We start from the raw sequence: 16416 nt of genomic DNA, 5'->3' as shown, positions 1-16416 counted from the left end.
AATTCAATAAACAGAGAACTTCTAAGTTGAGTTACCTTTATAAGTCTCATTTGTTAAAGGAATTGGCTTTAACACTTCAAGGGATGCAAGTAATCTCACACAAAAATTCTGAGTAGTATGGAGTCCATACGAAAAGGATAGCACAAGTAATTGAAGCACAATAATAAAAAACAACAAAATGTTTTCAACTTTCAAAGGCAGTTAAATCTGGAAGAACAGAGAAATAAACCGAACTTTTCAAGTCTCTTTCATTAATTCCAGTTATGTCCTTTGGGGTACAGATTTTTATAAGCAAACAAAACAAATTTTTAAAACCCTTTTTCCTTGATCTAGTGTTATATGAAAAAAGGCAGTAAGATGAGACAATTCCTAAAAAAACCTATAAGACACACTGAGAAAATTTCACTTTATTCATAAGAAAGCCTTTTCTTCTTTCCCCTACTCTAGGTTTATTCTGGATTTAAAATCACTATGTAGCTATGGATATTAATCTATGATAAAGCTCACTGTTCTGAACTGTCCATAGGGGGTAAACTGCTACACAGGTACACCAAAGAGGGAACACACAGTTCTGTTATGGACATGCCAGATAAAGCAGGCACTCTCCAAAGTGCAAGTCAGCAAACACCTGAGACATAACAGAAAAATGAGAATACGCTTAAAATTTCACCAACAGTGTACTGAAAAATTCAGTTAACATAACTGTCATATCCACCAAATGAGAAATCATTTTAAAGCATTATCCACTACTTCCCCATGTATATTATTCACTGTGTTGTTTTCTGTTAAAATATAGGTAACTTGTATCAAATTATCCTACTAAATTTTCAGAAAGAAGACAAAAGAAGGATATAAGAATTGGATACTTTGTCAGTGGCACAGAAAATTAGAGTAGCATTCTAAGTACCACAGATGCCTGGGTCATAAAGGCTTTCAGTCTCCTGAAACGAAAACAGGAAAGAAAACACACAAGGAAAGATGTATACCACAGGACTTGTAACTAAATGCAATAATTCATCTTAATTAAAAAAGAATACCCATGTAAGGATGAACTGGAAAGCCCTCATTGACTTTCAACTCCATGCCTGTCAAAACATTCAATTCCAGGGATGCCTGGGTGGCTCAGCGGTTTAGAGCCTGCCTTCAGCCCAGGGTGTGATCCTGGAGTCCTGGGATCGAGTTCCACATCGGTCTCCCTGCATGGAGTCTGCTTCTCCCTCTGCCTGTGTCTCTGTCTCTGTCTCTCTCTCTGCCTGTGTCTCTGCCTCTCTCTCTCGGTCTCTCATGCATAAATAATTAAATAAAAAATCTTTAAAAAAACAAAACAAGTCCAGGAACATGGAAGTTTCAAGAGAAGTTAACTATTTGTAGACAAGACATACATACAAAAAAGAAATACGCATGCAGGACAGACTATACATCTGTATGAAACTGCACACTACATTTAGCCATCTACTTTCCCCCAGTTAATGTCCTTCCTCCACACTGGGGAAGGGATAGGGAAGATGATGAATAATACTCCCACACATGCCCATACATTCTTTTCTCCTTAAAAAAAAAATCTATGAAAAGATGTACAAATGGTCAATAAGTACATGAAAAGATGCTCAACATCATTAGTTTTTAGAGAAATGCAAATAAAAATCACAATGATATATGTAAGGGGAAAAAGTTTCCCCTTTTTCCCTTCCAGGTTATTTGTTGGTCTAACAATTCAATTACATAAGACAGATTAACAGGGAGACCCCCGCCTCCAATATTTTGCACTATGGAAATCCCAAAGATAGGAAGCTTGCAGATACTCAAGCAACTGAGGCTTATAAACCATTCTTAGCTAAGGAGGTAGGGGTCTGGGACTTCAAAGGGGAGGAAGACAATTCACAGGAAGATGGGAGGCGCAAATGTTTGGTAAACAAATGTTTGTCTGGGCCATGCAGATAAATCTTTTTTATATAAAAAGTTATCTCTGAGGGATGCCTTGGTGGCTCAGCAGTTGAGCATCTGCCTTTGGCTCAGGGTGTGATCCCAGTCCCAGGATCGAGTCCCACATCAGGCTCCCTGTGAGGAGCCTGCTTCTCCCTCTGCCTATGTCTCTGCCTCTCTCTGTGTGTCTCTCATGAATAAATAAATAAAATCTTAAAAAAAAATGTATCTCTGATATTAGCTCTCATCCTGTTACAGTCCCTCCAACTAAATTATTTTAGGCAGTTACAGGAGAGGTAAAAACAAAATAAAACAAAAACCACACAACAACAAATAAATAAATCTCTTCCTGAGTCTGTTAGACCTCAACTGCCATCAGCTCAAAATAATCCACATGCCAGTGGCATATTTTGGAGTCATATATTCTGCTCCCCTTTGGATACCTTCACACCTATTACAATGGCTATTATCAAAAAATGGAAGATAACAAATGTTGGGGAGGCTTAAAGAAACTGGAACCCTCATGTATTGCTGGTGGATATATAAAACGGAGCACCCTCTGGTTCATCAGAATGTTCCATACAGAATTACCATTATGATCCAGCTATTCCACTCCTGAATATATACCCAAAAGAGAAAGCAGAGACTTGAACAGCAATCTTCATAGCAGCACTATTCACAATAGCCAAAAGGTGGAAATGATCCAAATGTCCATAAACAAAATACTGTATTTATATGCTATTAAAATATTCAGCCATAAAAAATAAAATACTGACACATGCTACAACATTAATAAACCTTAAAAACATTATGCTAAGGTGCAAAGACCAGACACAAAAGGGCAAATATCATAGGACTCTATTTATATGAGGTATCTAGAACAGGCAAATTCATAGAGTCAGAAAAGTAGAATAGAGATTACTAGGAGCTGGAGGAGTGGACAGTTGTTTAATGGGTACAGAGTTTCTTTTTTGGGAAGGTGAAAAATTTCTGGAGAACAAAAGTGGTAATAATTGCACACCAGCGTGAATGTACTTACTGTCACTATATTGTACATTAATACTGATGAAAACTGTAAGTTTCATGTTATGTATATTTAAACACAATTAAAAAAAGAAAAAAGAGGGAATCCTGGGTGACTCAGTGGGTTAAATGTCTGCCTTCAGCTCAGGTCATGATCTCGGGAGTCCTGGGATCAAATCCCCACATCAGGCTCCCTGCTCAATGGGGAGTCTGCTTCTCTCTCTCACTCTCTCCATTTGCCCCTCCTCTCACCCCCGCTAGAGCACTCTTTCTCTCCCTCTCAAATAAGTAACATCTTCAAAGAGAAAGAAAGAAATAATGAATTCTGAGCCCAGAGCAGACAGAAATTAACAGGTCACCCAGACTTGACTTCCCTCTTTAATCCTCCTACCTTTCCCTTAACAGAAGATGCCTTGGTCATTTGCAACATACAAAATGCTGAACCCAGGCTCCAGCAGGAACTGCTGTATCAATTCTTCAGGGACTCAAGGCAGACACTTAACCAATGGAGCCATATATAATAATATAATATAATATAATATAATATAATATAATATAATATAATATAATATAATATAATATAACTACAAACTACTTCCTCCTTCATTCTATCTCTTAAATACATATAATGCTTTGCTACACTCGCTCTTCTCCAAGTAGTTACTGAAGACAACAAAGTTAAAAGTAATTTGTAATTACTTCTGTCACTGACTACTTGGATGAATTACTGTCCTCAAATATTATATTAGTATTAAAACAAAAAAAAATCTATCAGATCATCCAAATGCCAGAGGCTGAAAGACAGTACTATATTAATCAACTTTCTCCAAGAGGGCCCTGGAATCACAGGAAAAATCTGTAAAGCTCTAAAGGAGCTGAAAAATTGAACTAGAGGACAGCTGAGATAGGGGGAGGGGGCAAAGAGACGCAAAGTGCCTTCTACACACCAGCTCTAAGAACAGCTCCTCCCAAGGGAGCCTGGGGTCAGGATCACAAAAGCAGGAATGGGCCAGAGAAATTCATTAAGCAGAGAACCATGTCCAGGGAAGAGAGGAGAAGCTGTGTCTGGATTGTTCCTGGCATAACTGCACAAGGTGGCTCCTATTCTTTACAGAGGATGTAAGCATATTCCTTATTCTTGGGGTTCAGACATAACACCACGATATATTGTGGTATTTGTTTTCTTTCCTTAATTCCTGAGGGGCCTTGATATCCTGGTCTTTAATTGCTGAAAAGTCATCTTTGGGGATCTCAGGGAAGTTCTTACGATTTCTTTTCCTTCAGTGTCTGTCCTCTACCTCTAAAATACTAGACAAACTGTATACATCTTGGTTTTATCCTTCACATCTCTCTTTTTTTTTTTTTTTCCTTCACATCTCTTAAGCAGGTTTCTAAACATGGAATAAACATGAGAATCACCTGGGAAGCTTTAATAAGCCACTGATGCCTGCACTCTACTCCCAGAGAATCTGTATTTAATTGGTCTGGGTTGAGGCCAGGGCAATCGGTGTTTTTTGTTTGTTTAAGGTTTATTTTAGAGAAAGAGAGAGTGTGAGGAGGGGCAGAAGGAGAGGGAGAGAGAACCTCAAGCAGATTCCATGTTCAGCAGTGGAGCCTAACACAGGGCTTGATCTAAGGACCCTGAGATCATGACCTGAGCTGAAATCAAGAGTCAGACACTTAACTTACTGACTTGAGCTGAAACCAAGAGTCAGATGCTCAACTCTCTGTGGCACCTGGGTGCCCCAAGGGCATTAGTGTTTTTATTTTTATTTTATTATTTTTTAAGATTTTATTTTTTTATTCATGAGAGACACAGAGAAGCAGAGACATAGACAGAGGAAGAAGCAGGCTCCCTGTGGGGAGCCTGATGTGGGACTCGATCCTGAGCCACATCAGGATCACTCCCTGAGCCAAAGGCAGATGCTCAACCACTGAGCCACCCCGGTGCCTCATACATTAGTGTTTTTAAAAAGTATCTCAGATCATTCCAGTAAGCTGATTGGTTATCAGATATGTCCATTATTTCATCTACTCTGTTCAAAGGATCTTTTATTTTTAAAAAAAGATTTTCTTTATTTATTCATGAGAGACACAGAGAGAGAGGCAGAGACATAGGCAGAGGGAGAAGCAGGCTCCCTACAGGGAGCCCGACGCAGTACTTGATCCCAGGGCCCTGTGATCACACCCCTAGCTGAAGGCAGATGCTTAACCACTGAGCCACCCAGGCATCCCTCAAAGGATCTTATAAAGCATTGTTTTTTATTTTTGTACACTCTTATTATCTGATTACACATTTTTCTTATATGTCTTTATTTTGTGGATAAAATTATTTCTCAAGTATTTAGGGATTCTACTTAGATGAGACATCTATGAATAAGTATTTGGCTGAAATTTTTTTTTCATTTTTTGGCAGGGAATTGCTGGTTATGTGTATCCCCTAGTATCTCCCATGGGCACTGGGCAGTGGTAAAGGTTGAAAGGTTAAGAAACGGAAATGAAGAAAGACAGCATACTGTGAATTACAAGTTAAGTAGAAAGGGCATTCATAAAGATGTGAAAGTGACAGGTGAGCCAGTTGATACTTGTATTAGGTTTACAAAAGGAAAAGGTGAAATGCTTTAAGTAAAAGGGAAATAAAGAGGAAAGGACCAGAAAGACTTAAATACATAGGTGAAAGAATCAAGTGTGGATTTGTTCATCAATTAAACATTTATAGATCATTTAAGCTACTGCTAAGTTAATCACAGGGCTAAATAAAAGTATGCTGAAGTTTTTCCTCAATAGAATGGTCATGGGAGTGTTTAAATAAAATCTGGCAAATTCATGCTACAAAAATATAATGCAGTCTTTGAAAAGGATGAGATAAATCTAGACAGTAGAGAATCATTTAGAGTCTAAACACCAGAAACATCCAAACAGCTGAATTAAGATTTTGTAAATGTTCATCCACTGAAAAAGAATACCATTGTAATAAATGAAGTGTATTGTTATGGTACCCAGTGCCCAGTGATGACTTGGTCCTCTGGGCTGTTTAAAAAAAAAAAGTCAGTTGATGATATCACAGAGGGATAATACACGTGACAATGTGTTATATTGTAATTACACGCAGCAATCAACCATGGTTCCCAGCTGTTTGTAGATTTTGGTGTGTGCAATCATTTTACAGCACTAGATTACAAATTACATGAATATTACATGCTTGATTTTTTTATCATTGTTTTTTCTTAGAGTTAAGATAGCTAAACTCTGGAAATATTAATATAGAACAGGTAAGGTCTTAGCCATTCCAGATAAAATAACCTTCTAATAATGACAGTAAAAGATGAAAGATGCCCAAGATCTATTAAGCAAATGATGAGTTGAAACAATTTATAATATCTTATTTTTAGAAGGAAAATAGTATATATATATGTTTGTGTATATTGCTTATATACAAAAGGTTTGGAAAGATACCTACTATTAAAACAGCCAATAAAGCTACCTCTGGAGAATGAGATCTGGGAGGATAGGAAATAGATAGGAAGGAATTTCCACTTAAATTTTATTTTACATCATTTAAATAGTTGAACAGTAAGCATATATCACTTTCATGATCATTTTTAAACTTAGGACAAAAAGATGAAGCACTTCATGTTTCCATTCATCAGGACTTTTTATTGTTACTGCTCAATTGAATTCAAAAATTTTGGAGTGTCTTCAATGCAGAGGAAGAAAAATCTAGTTGAGCAAAGAGTGTAAGACATCTAGAGGACAGTCAGAGAGACAAAGCCTGAACTCAGAGAAAAGTGTGGATGTTTGTTGGGAAGTTATCACACTCTATGTGGAAATTAAGATAAAAGTATACAGCAATTACTACTAAGTAAATAAAACCATGTTCTCAAACTTCTAATGTCCAAGCCTCACTTCTGATTACTAGAACCCTTACCAATACAGTTGAACAGTTTAGAAAGTGCAAACCATCCCTGAAGAAGCCAGCAATATTCCAAATGATTAATTAAAAAGCTCTCTCAGTACTTCAAAAGCACTAGTTCTCTCATTCCTTTAATACCGTACCATTGTTCAAATAAAATTACTTACTGCTCTTTCACCTCCTCGCGTAAGCATCTGAATCCTTCTCTGGTACTTTGACTTTATGCATTGCCTCTTGGCTGTCACTAGCTGTAGCCTGCTCCATTCCAAGTCATGACATCCCTTAGCTGAAAGGTACATCTGATAGATATCACTGGTTAGAGTTGTGGTAGAGACTGCCAGTAGTTCTCAAGTCTCTTTTTCTCCACTTCTTCCTTCTTAATAAAACCCCTATTTTTTTTTAACAGGATACAAAGCTTCCCAGAAAAAAGCCTCAGTGTCCTACCTTGCAGCTAAATACAACCATGTAATTAAATTCAGTCTACTAGGAGATAAGGTAAATATATCTTGAAAGGAACAGGTAGCCAGAACGTCATAAGCACACATCTGAGTTAAAAGCTGAAAGAAGCCATTCAACAAATAGCTACTGAATACCTACTACCTGCCACTCTTCTAGGCAATGGAGGTACAGCAGTAAACAACAGAAAAAGATTTCTGTCTCCTCACAAATTATGTTCTAGTAAGGGTAGACAGGAGTAAGCCTCTATTACTTCATGTTTTGTTCATATTTCGAACATGTTTCCTCATGTCTTTGACAGAAAAATCTAATTTCTACCTGTGCCACAGGGCAGATTATCAACTTGGGTTGACTCATAGGATCAAACAGTTTGCTTCCAAGTCTGCTGATCATTTCTGAGAACAAGCCAATGAGGTAACATGACAAAGATCTATAAACCCTGTATAAGCGGACGTGTCCTACTCATTTTTGTACCCCTATCACCTAGTGCAAGTGAATGGCATAAAAGAGGCACTCAACAAACATTAAAATGAATTGTGATTTTCAAAAGCAGCCAAAATAAAAATGGTAAGATACTGGACACTAGAGTAAGGAATCAGTGCTGAAATGACATTACCAGTTGACTATATTCTTTCCCCAAATCTACTCTGAAAAATCTAGAGAATTATACTCCACTTGAGTGTTAGCTATAAAAAAAGTAAAAATATTCTGTTCTAATCAGGAGGGGTAACTACTAAAACCCTGACAAAATTAGCATATCTCTGAAGTGCACTGTAAGTATATGGCTGTGCATACATACACATAGCAGATTCATCTTATTAATTATATCAGTTTGGCTTAAACATGGGCAGCCAAGAATAGAAGACTACACCTAGCTGTCAATCTCTGAGTAAGCATTAAATTGCAACTGGAGGAAGAAAAGGTTTAGAGAGCTGGAATGCAGACAGAAAAAACTAGGATAAAAATTCTATATCATATTGTATCCTCATATAATATTGTCTTATTAAAGCACTGTAATATAAATTAAGCAGATTCAAGATATGGTTTGCTTACTTGCTTTATCTATTTATTTATTTTTAAAGATTTTACTTATTTATTCATGAGGGACACACACAGAGAGAGGCAGAGACATAGGCAGAGGAAGAAGCAGGCTCCATGCGGGAGACTGACGTGGGACTTGATAAGGCTCCATGCAGGGAGCCCGATGTGGGACTCGATTCTGGGACTCCAGGATCACACCCTGGGCCGAAGGCAGGCACTAAACCGCTGAGCCACCCAGGCATCCCAAGACATGGCTTTAAATATATTCTTTTCAAGGTCCATTATTATGTTCAAGAGAAAGACTATGAGAAATAGCATTTTGTGTCTGTGAACAAAACCTTACGTAGAAAGAACAAAAACCTTGGCTACCTTAAATCCCCACCATGAAAGTGTGGAAGGAGAATAGCACTTGAGGACAGAGAAGGGAAAGAGTGGTACTCTCAGCTTTGAGGTCTAGAGGACTCTGTTTGAGCCCTGGGTTATGAGAACAAGTGGATCTTTCTTCCCAAAAAAAAATTAGAAAAAAAAAGTTCCTTCTACTGTGTTAGGTAACATATTAACAAATTCCAGAGATCAGAATGTAGACATGTCTGAGGGGCCATAATTCTACCTACCATAGATGCCTGGTCATCCAATCAAAATCCTAAGAATTTCTCCCAAACCTAGAATTCTATTGACTTCCTCCCATTTTATCTTTAGGGTTCTTGTAACATTCTTTCCCATCATCCAGTTGAACAATGTTCTAATCTGAGAGTAAAATTAAATTTAACATTTTATATGTATCATTCTGAAAATTCCTTTAGAATTTCAGAAAGCCCAAGTTAGAACACTTTTTACAGTTTATCAGTTTTATCACAAGTTAAAACTGTAAGTAAATTTGATAATACACAATGCATATTTTCCCACCTTAAACTTAATCGCTGAAAAATTATTTTAAATATTGAATCCTGGGTGGCTCAGTCAGTTAAGCGTCTGTCTTTGGCTCAGGTCATGATCCCAGGGTCTTGGGATCGAGTCCTGGGTCAGGCTCCTTTGCTCCATGGAGAGCCTGCTTCTCCCTCTCCCTTTGCTTGTGGGCTCTCTCTCTCTCTTAAACAAATGAATACAATCTTTAAAAGAAAAAAAATTTCTAAATCATGACTGCTTTTTTGTCTTTTTGTTGTACCAATTGAGAGGTTAGGGTTTTAAGATTTTATTTATTTATTCATGAGAGATACAGAGAGAGACGCAGAGACACAGGCAGAGGGAGAAGCAGGCTCCATGCAGGGAGCCCGATGTGGGACTCGATCCTGGATCCCAGGATCACACCCCAAGCCAAAGGCAGATGCTCAACCACTGAGCCACCTAGGTGTCCTGAGAGGTTAGATATTGAAATCCCCAACTATAATTGTGGATCTGTTTCTCCTTTCAGTTCTATCAGTTTCTGATCCAGATAGTTTGAAGCTTATTAAGTGTATAAATATTCAGGACTATTAATATCACTTTATCACAATGAAATTATCTTCTTTATTCCTCGTAATATTCTTTGTTCTAAAATCTGTTGGTATGAAATTAATATAGTTATTCCAACTTTCCTGACTAGTATTAGCATGGAATATCCTTCTCAAACCTTTTACTTTTAGCTTATTTGGATTCTTAGTATGAACAGAAGGTTTCTTGTAGGCAGCATATAGCTGAGTCTTGTTTTACCCAAACTACTAATGAGACCTGCCTTTTAACTGGGTTGCTTAGGTCATTTATAGTTAATGTGATTATTAATATAGATTGGTGTAAATTTAACATTTTGCTGTTTTCTATTTGTCACCTCTGTTCTTTGTTCCCCTTTTTATCTTTTTCTTGGATCTCTGAACTTACAGTTTTTATAAAATATGGAAAAATCTGGCCATTGTTTCTTCAAAAATTTTTTCTGCACCTCCCCCTCTCCTCAAGACTACAATTACATGTATTTTAGACCCTCCAAGGTTGTCTCATAGCTTTCTGATACTCTATTCATTTTTTCCCTATTTACTTCCTTTTATTTTGGATGATTTATATTGGTTTGGCTTCAAGTTTACTAATCTTTTCTCTTGCACTAGTTTGCTGTAAATCCCATGAAGTATATTTTTCATCTCACACACTGTAGTTTTCAAATCTAAATGTTCAATTTGGGTCTTTAAAATATATTATATACCTGTAGTTGACATTCTCAATCTTTCCAGTAATATATGGAATATAGTCATAATAAATGTTTTAATGTCTCTGTCCACTAATTCTATCATCTGTGTCTGTTTTGACTTATTGATTTTCCTCCTCAGAGGCTGTATTTTTCTGCTTCATTCCAAGTCTGATATTTTTTTATTGGAAGCCAAATGTGAATTTTACCTTGGTGAATACTAAATATTTTCGTGTAATTATAAATATTAAGCTTTGTTCTGGGATGCAGTTAAGCTATTTGGAAATAGCTTGATCTTTCTGAGGTCTGTTTTTAAGCTTTGTTAGAAGGGATCAAAGCAGTCTTTAAGGCATTTGCCCCACTGCTGAGGCAATACCTTTCTGAGTATTCTACCCAATATCCTATGACATATTTTCCTCTCTGGCTATTGGGAACACAAACTGAGATACAATCAGAGATTGTTCCCTATAATCCTTTTGGGTTGTTCTTTCTTGGCATTGGGTAGCTTCCATAAAATACATGCACTATCAGTACTTGTCTGAAGACTTAATTAAGAGAGACTCCACAGACCTATAGAGTTCTCTCTTTGTGCAGCTCTTTCCTTTCTTAACTATAACCACCCTGGCCTCCTTGGACTCCAGCTCTGTCTCCTCAACTCAAGGAAACTGCTGGGCTCCCCTCACTTTACACTGCAGCCTAGAAACTCTCTCTAGTAAACTAGGATAATTATAGGGCTCATCTGTTTCTGGTTTCTTGGTGATCATTGTCTTATATGCTGCTGCCTCTTGTCCAGTGTTTGAAACTTCATATATTTTTTCTGGGGTTTTTGTTTGCTATGTGATTACAGCTAAGGGAGTAAATCAATCTCTCTTAATCCATCTTGGCCAGAAGCATAAGTACATGAGTACATTTTCAAGCCAGAAAAAGGAGACAGAGTAAAAAAACAAGAAAGCACAAGTATTACAAATGGAGTTTCAGGTAGGAGAAAAGGTGTTTGATAAAATAAACACTGTTTAGAACAAATTTTGAGTCTGAAGTTTGGAGGGATAGGCTTTCCATGACATTAAAAAAGTCAAAGGAGGGATGCCTGGGTGGCTCAGCAGTTTAGAGCTTGCCTTCAGCCCAGGATGTGATCCTGAAGCCCCAGGATCAAGTCCCACATCAGGCTCCCTGCATGGAGCCTGCTTCTCCCTCTGCCTGTGTCTGTGCCTCTCTCTCTCTCTCTGTGCCTCTCTCTCTCTCTCTCTCTGCCTCTCATGAATAAATAAATAAAATCTTAAAAAAAAAAAAAGTCAAAGGAGGCACCTCGGCGGCTCAGTTGGTTAAGTGGCTGCCTTCAGCTCAGATCATGATCTGGGGGGTCTTGGGATTAAGCCCCAGGTCAGGTTCCCCACTTAGTGGGGAGTCTGCCTCCCTCTCTACCCCTCCCCTGACTTGTTCTTGCTCGTGTGCTGGTGCTCAATCTTGAATAAACAAATAAAATCTTAGGGGAAAAAAAAGTCAAAGCCCACAACTGATAACAAATCTATCTCCAAAAATGGCAGGTACTTTTTTTTTGAGATGGCGTTCAAAATTATGGTTTTGTGTATATTTTTTAAAAGTTGGATAATTGCACTCTCTTTTTTCCTTTAATCCATATAAGAGGTAATTGTTTTAAGCCTTATAAGAATGAAAAAAGTAGGGCAGCCCGGGTAGCTCGGTGCTTTAGCGCCACCTTCGGCCCAGGGCTTGATCCTGGAGACCTGGGATCGAGTTCCACATCAGGCTCCCTGCATGAAGCCTGCTTCTCCCTCTGCCTGTGTCTCTGCCTCTGTCTCTGTGTCTCTTGTGAATAAATAAACAAAATCTTTTAAATAAAAAGGAATGAAAAAAGTGTGGCTCTACATTTCTAAGGGACATTAATAAAACACAATTTTTATAAATCTGAATTAAAACTATTTTTCCCCTTCTTTTGATTAATTCAGCTGAAAACTATTCAGTAAAAATCACCTTAATACTTAAAAGTCATAATGCCACAAAAGTTGGCTTGTGATTGACATTAATCTTTAGTCTATAAAACTTGCTTTTGTTTTACAACCACAATTGGACACCTAATTATAACCTATCATGTATCTCAATATACTGAAATTTTATTATTGCCTAAATTGGAAGGAAAGCCCCCAAACCATTTAGAATACACACATACACTGTAGCAGCACTTAAAAAAATCATATGAAGAGCAGTCTATCATCAAGCCACTTGGTTTGATTCTCTGTATGTCTAATTTAAACTTCTAACTGGCCCCAGCACCATTTGCAGATATCCACCCTAAAAAAGCATATGGTATCATAAGAAAATAACATATACAGATGCAAAGAAACTGACAGAACGCAAGAAGGGCAGAGAAGGCTATTAAAGTGTGTTGCTTGGATGACTGACTTCCTTTCCCCCCCCTCTTATTTTCTATCAAAGTGGCTTCTGTCGCTCAGATTGCATTATTTGGCTCCTTGCCCTCATGCTACTCAGCTGCCCTTTATTCCAGCTATCAACGGCAATTATACAAACTAGCCAGATTCCCAAAATTTCATCTAAAGGTTCTGAGTAAAATCCTAAGCTGGGATGTAAGGGAGGGCTTTTAATGAAGAGTGAAAAGGCAGAAAAGAAACTGAAGGAAGCTAACTGGAGAGAGAAAGGAAAATCAAGAAGCTGAATATTAAACCTGAACTGGCTCATTCTATCCATAATATATCCTTACCTTCACACACTCTTCCTGGGAATTTAGATAACTTGGGTTTTTATCTACAGAGCTAAGAGTTGCCTCTTGAATTCAAAATTTATTCTATTAGCCAAAATTTAGTTAAAATTATAAAATTTAACACAGTAATATATTTTTAAAAGTTTGAGAAATAAAGAAAAGAGAATTCACCATAATCCCAACATTACAATGTAAGGGTACTTCTTTTTTTTTAATCGACATTATTTTTTTAGAGCAAAAATATGTAAAATAGCCAAAACCACCTTGAAAAGAACAAAGTTGAGAGCACTTACACTTCATGGTTCTAAAACTTACTACAAAACTACAACATAGATCAATGGAATAGAACTGAGAGCTGAGAAATAAACTCTCAATTTATGTCCAACTGATATTCAAAATGGTTGCCATGACAATTCAATGGGGGAAAATAAGAGTCTTCAACAAATGGTGCTGCGACAACTAGACCCTCACAAGCAAAAGATCACAAAGTTTAATACCTTCCTCATACCATATACAAAACAGTTTAATACATTCCTCACACACGTAACTCAAAATGGATCAATGACTACAACGTAAGAGCTAAAACAATCTACCCTCCTAGAAGAAAGCATAGGAACAGTGAATCTTCACTGACCTTAGATTAGGTAATGATTTCTTCTGTGAAACTAAAAGTACAAGCGAAAACAAACTGATAAATGAGACTTCATGAAAATGAAAAACTTTTGTGCTTCCTAGGACACCATGAAGAAAGTGAAAAGACATCATACAGGATGGGACGAAAATTTTGCAAATCACATATCTGATAATGGGATTGTTATCTAGACTACATTAGCAACTTGGAGTCTAGGAGAGAGGGTAAAGAAAGAAAAAAAGGTGGATCTTGAGTTCACCTCCTATCAAGGACACGCCGAGCCAATAACTACTTGTGATAAAACTCACTCTGAAAACGACCTAAAGACTGGCAGAACACAGCTGAAGACCTAAGGAGAAGACCACATCAAGACGGGGAAGTGAGGGACTCCTGGGTGGCTCAGTCAATTAAGCATCTACCTTCTGCTTAAGTCATGATCCCAGGGACTTGGGATTGAGCTCCCACATGGGTTCCCTGCTCAGTGGGGAGTCCGTTGGTCCCTATCCCTCTGCCCTTGCACTCTCTCGCTTGTGCATTCTCTCTCTCTCTCAAATAAACAAACAAAATATTTATTTTTAAAAAAGATTTTAATTACTTACTCATGAGACATAGGCAGAGGGCAAGAAGGCTCCCTATGGAGAGCCTGATGCAGGACTCGATCCCAGGAACCTGGGATCACAACTGAGCTGAAGGCAGATGCTCAACAACTGAGCCACCCAGGCGCCTCCAATTTAAAAAAATCTTAAAAAAAAGAGGAGGAGGGCAGAGACACAGTTGGTGAACCAAACCCCCAGGGCTGCAACCCACAGCAGGATAGCTATCACAGGCATGGAGGAGCCAACAACCCCCTGGCACAACTACTGCTCTGTCATACCTGGTGGGCAGCCCTAGTTGAGAGGTACTCCTCCAAGCATACCTCCAGATTCTCTCCCTGAAGAGCAAGAGACCTGGCCCCACCCAGTAGCATGCCCATACTACAGTGGGGTCTCTCAGCTAGCCATGGGAATAAAGGGAAGGGGGCAAGCCCTGACCACCAGTGTACCCACAAGTAGAAGTCAGTCACTCCAGACAGCAGGGCTGAGGGCTGGCCCCATCCACTAGCACATCCCCCAAAGCTACAGCTGGGCCATTCGGCAGCCATGCACACAGCAGACTGCCCACCAGTGTCCCACCCTCCCCAGAGGGTGCAGCCCATCATTGTGAACAGCCAGGCTGAAGGTCAGCATGCCCACAGCAATCACAGCCTAGCCACAACAGGAGAGCACATGCAGCCAATACAGGGGACACCCTTGGAACACCTGGTTATGGTGATCAGAGGGGATCACACTATAGATACCACAGAATATCTTCTATATAAGACCATTACTTTCAGACCAGGAGATGTAGCTGACCTACCTGATAGAGAAACACAGATTCAAACAAAATGCAGGGACAGAGGAATGTGTTCAAAATGAAAGAACAAGAAAATAAATAAATAAATAAATAAATAAATAAACAAATGAATGAAAGAAAGAAAGAAAGAAAGAAAGAAAGAAAGAACAGACAAAACCAAAATTAAATGACAGAGAGATAAGCAATCTGTTGATAGAGAGCTCAAAGTAATGGTCATAAAGAGACTCACCAGCCTTAAGGGAAGAGTGAATGAAGTCAGCAGAAACTTCAACAACAAAATAGAAATATAAAAGAGAACTAGTCAGAGTTGAAGGATACAACAGCTAAAACGAAAAATACACTAGAGGGAATCAATAGATTACAAGATGCAGAAGAATGGATCATAGATCTGGAAGATAGGAAAGTGGAAACCAATCAAGCTGAACAGTGAAAAGGAAAAAGATTTTTTTTTTTAAGGAAAAAGAATTCTTAAAAAATGAGAACAGTTTAAGGGAACTCTGTGACAACATCAAGCAAATTAGCTTTCACATTATAGAAGTCCAAGAAAGAGTAGACAAAGAGAAAGGGGTAGAAAATGTACTCAAAGACACACTAGCTAAGAACTTCCCTAACCTGGGAAAAGACACAGACATCCAAGTCTAGGAACGAAAGACAGCCCCAGATAAGATAAATCCAAAGAGATCCACACCACGGCACATAATAATTAAAACAGCAAAAGTTAAAGAAAATCTTAAAAGCAGGAAGAGAAAAGCAAACAGTTACATACAAGGGAAACTCCATAAGGCTGTCAGCTGATTTCTTAGCACAAAATTTGTAGGCTAGAAGAGGGACATGATACATTCAAAGTGCTGAAAGGAAAAAAACCTAAAACCAAAAATATTCTGCCTGGCAAGGTTATCATTCAGAATTGAAGGAGAAATAGAGTTTCCTAGACAACAAAAATTAAAGGTGTTCATCACTACTAAAGCAACCTTACAAATGTTAAAGGGAATTCTTTAAAAGAAAATTATGAAAGGAAAAATTTCACTGGTAAAAGCAAACATATGTTAAAAGATAGGAGATCTAGGTGGGGAATGGGTGATGGGCATTAAGGAGGGCACATGATCTCTCTATGTCTCTCATGAATAAATAAATAAAATCTTAAAAGAAAA

The 16416-nt window shown here is 38.1% G+C and overlaps 1 protein-coding gene across 14 annotated transcripts in view; it reads right to left on the bottom strand.

Annotated features, from left to right (window-relative positions):
* The window catches only part of FKBP5 (FKBP prolyl isomerase 5), a 136683-nt gene that overhangs the window by 64735 nt on the left and 55532 nt on the right, over positions 1-16416 (bottom strand). For 3 of the 14 annotated variants that reach the window (XM_072833300.1, XM_072833304.1, XM_072833301.1), the window contains exon 3: positions 7027-7158. The exons of the other annotated variants lie outside the window; for them this stretch is intronic. The gene's annotated coding sequence lies outside the window, so the exon portion shown is untranslated. The remainder of the gene's footprint in view (positions 1-7026; positions 7159-16416) is intronic. 14 annotated transcript variants of the gene reach the window in all.

This window comes from Canis lupus, chromosome 7 (genome assembly GCF_048164855.1).
Source record: "Canis lupus baileyi chromosome 7, mCanLup2.hap1, whole genome shotgun sequence".
Classification (NCBI taxonomy): Eukaryota; Metazoa; Chordata; class Mammalia; order Carnivora; family Canidae; genus Canis; species Canis lupus.
The sequence above is the reverse complement of the archived record's forward strand: the minus strand, read 5'-3'. Positions and strand labels throughout refer to the sequence as shown.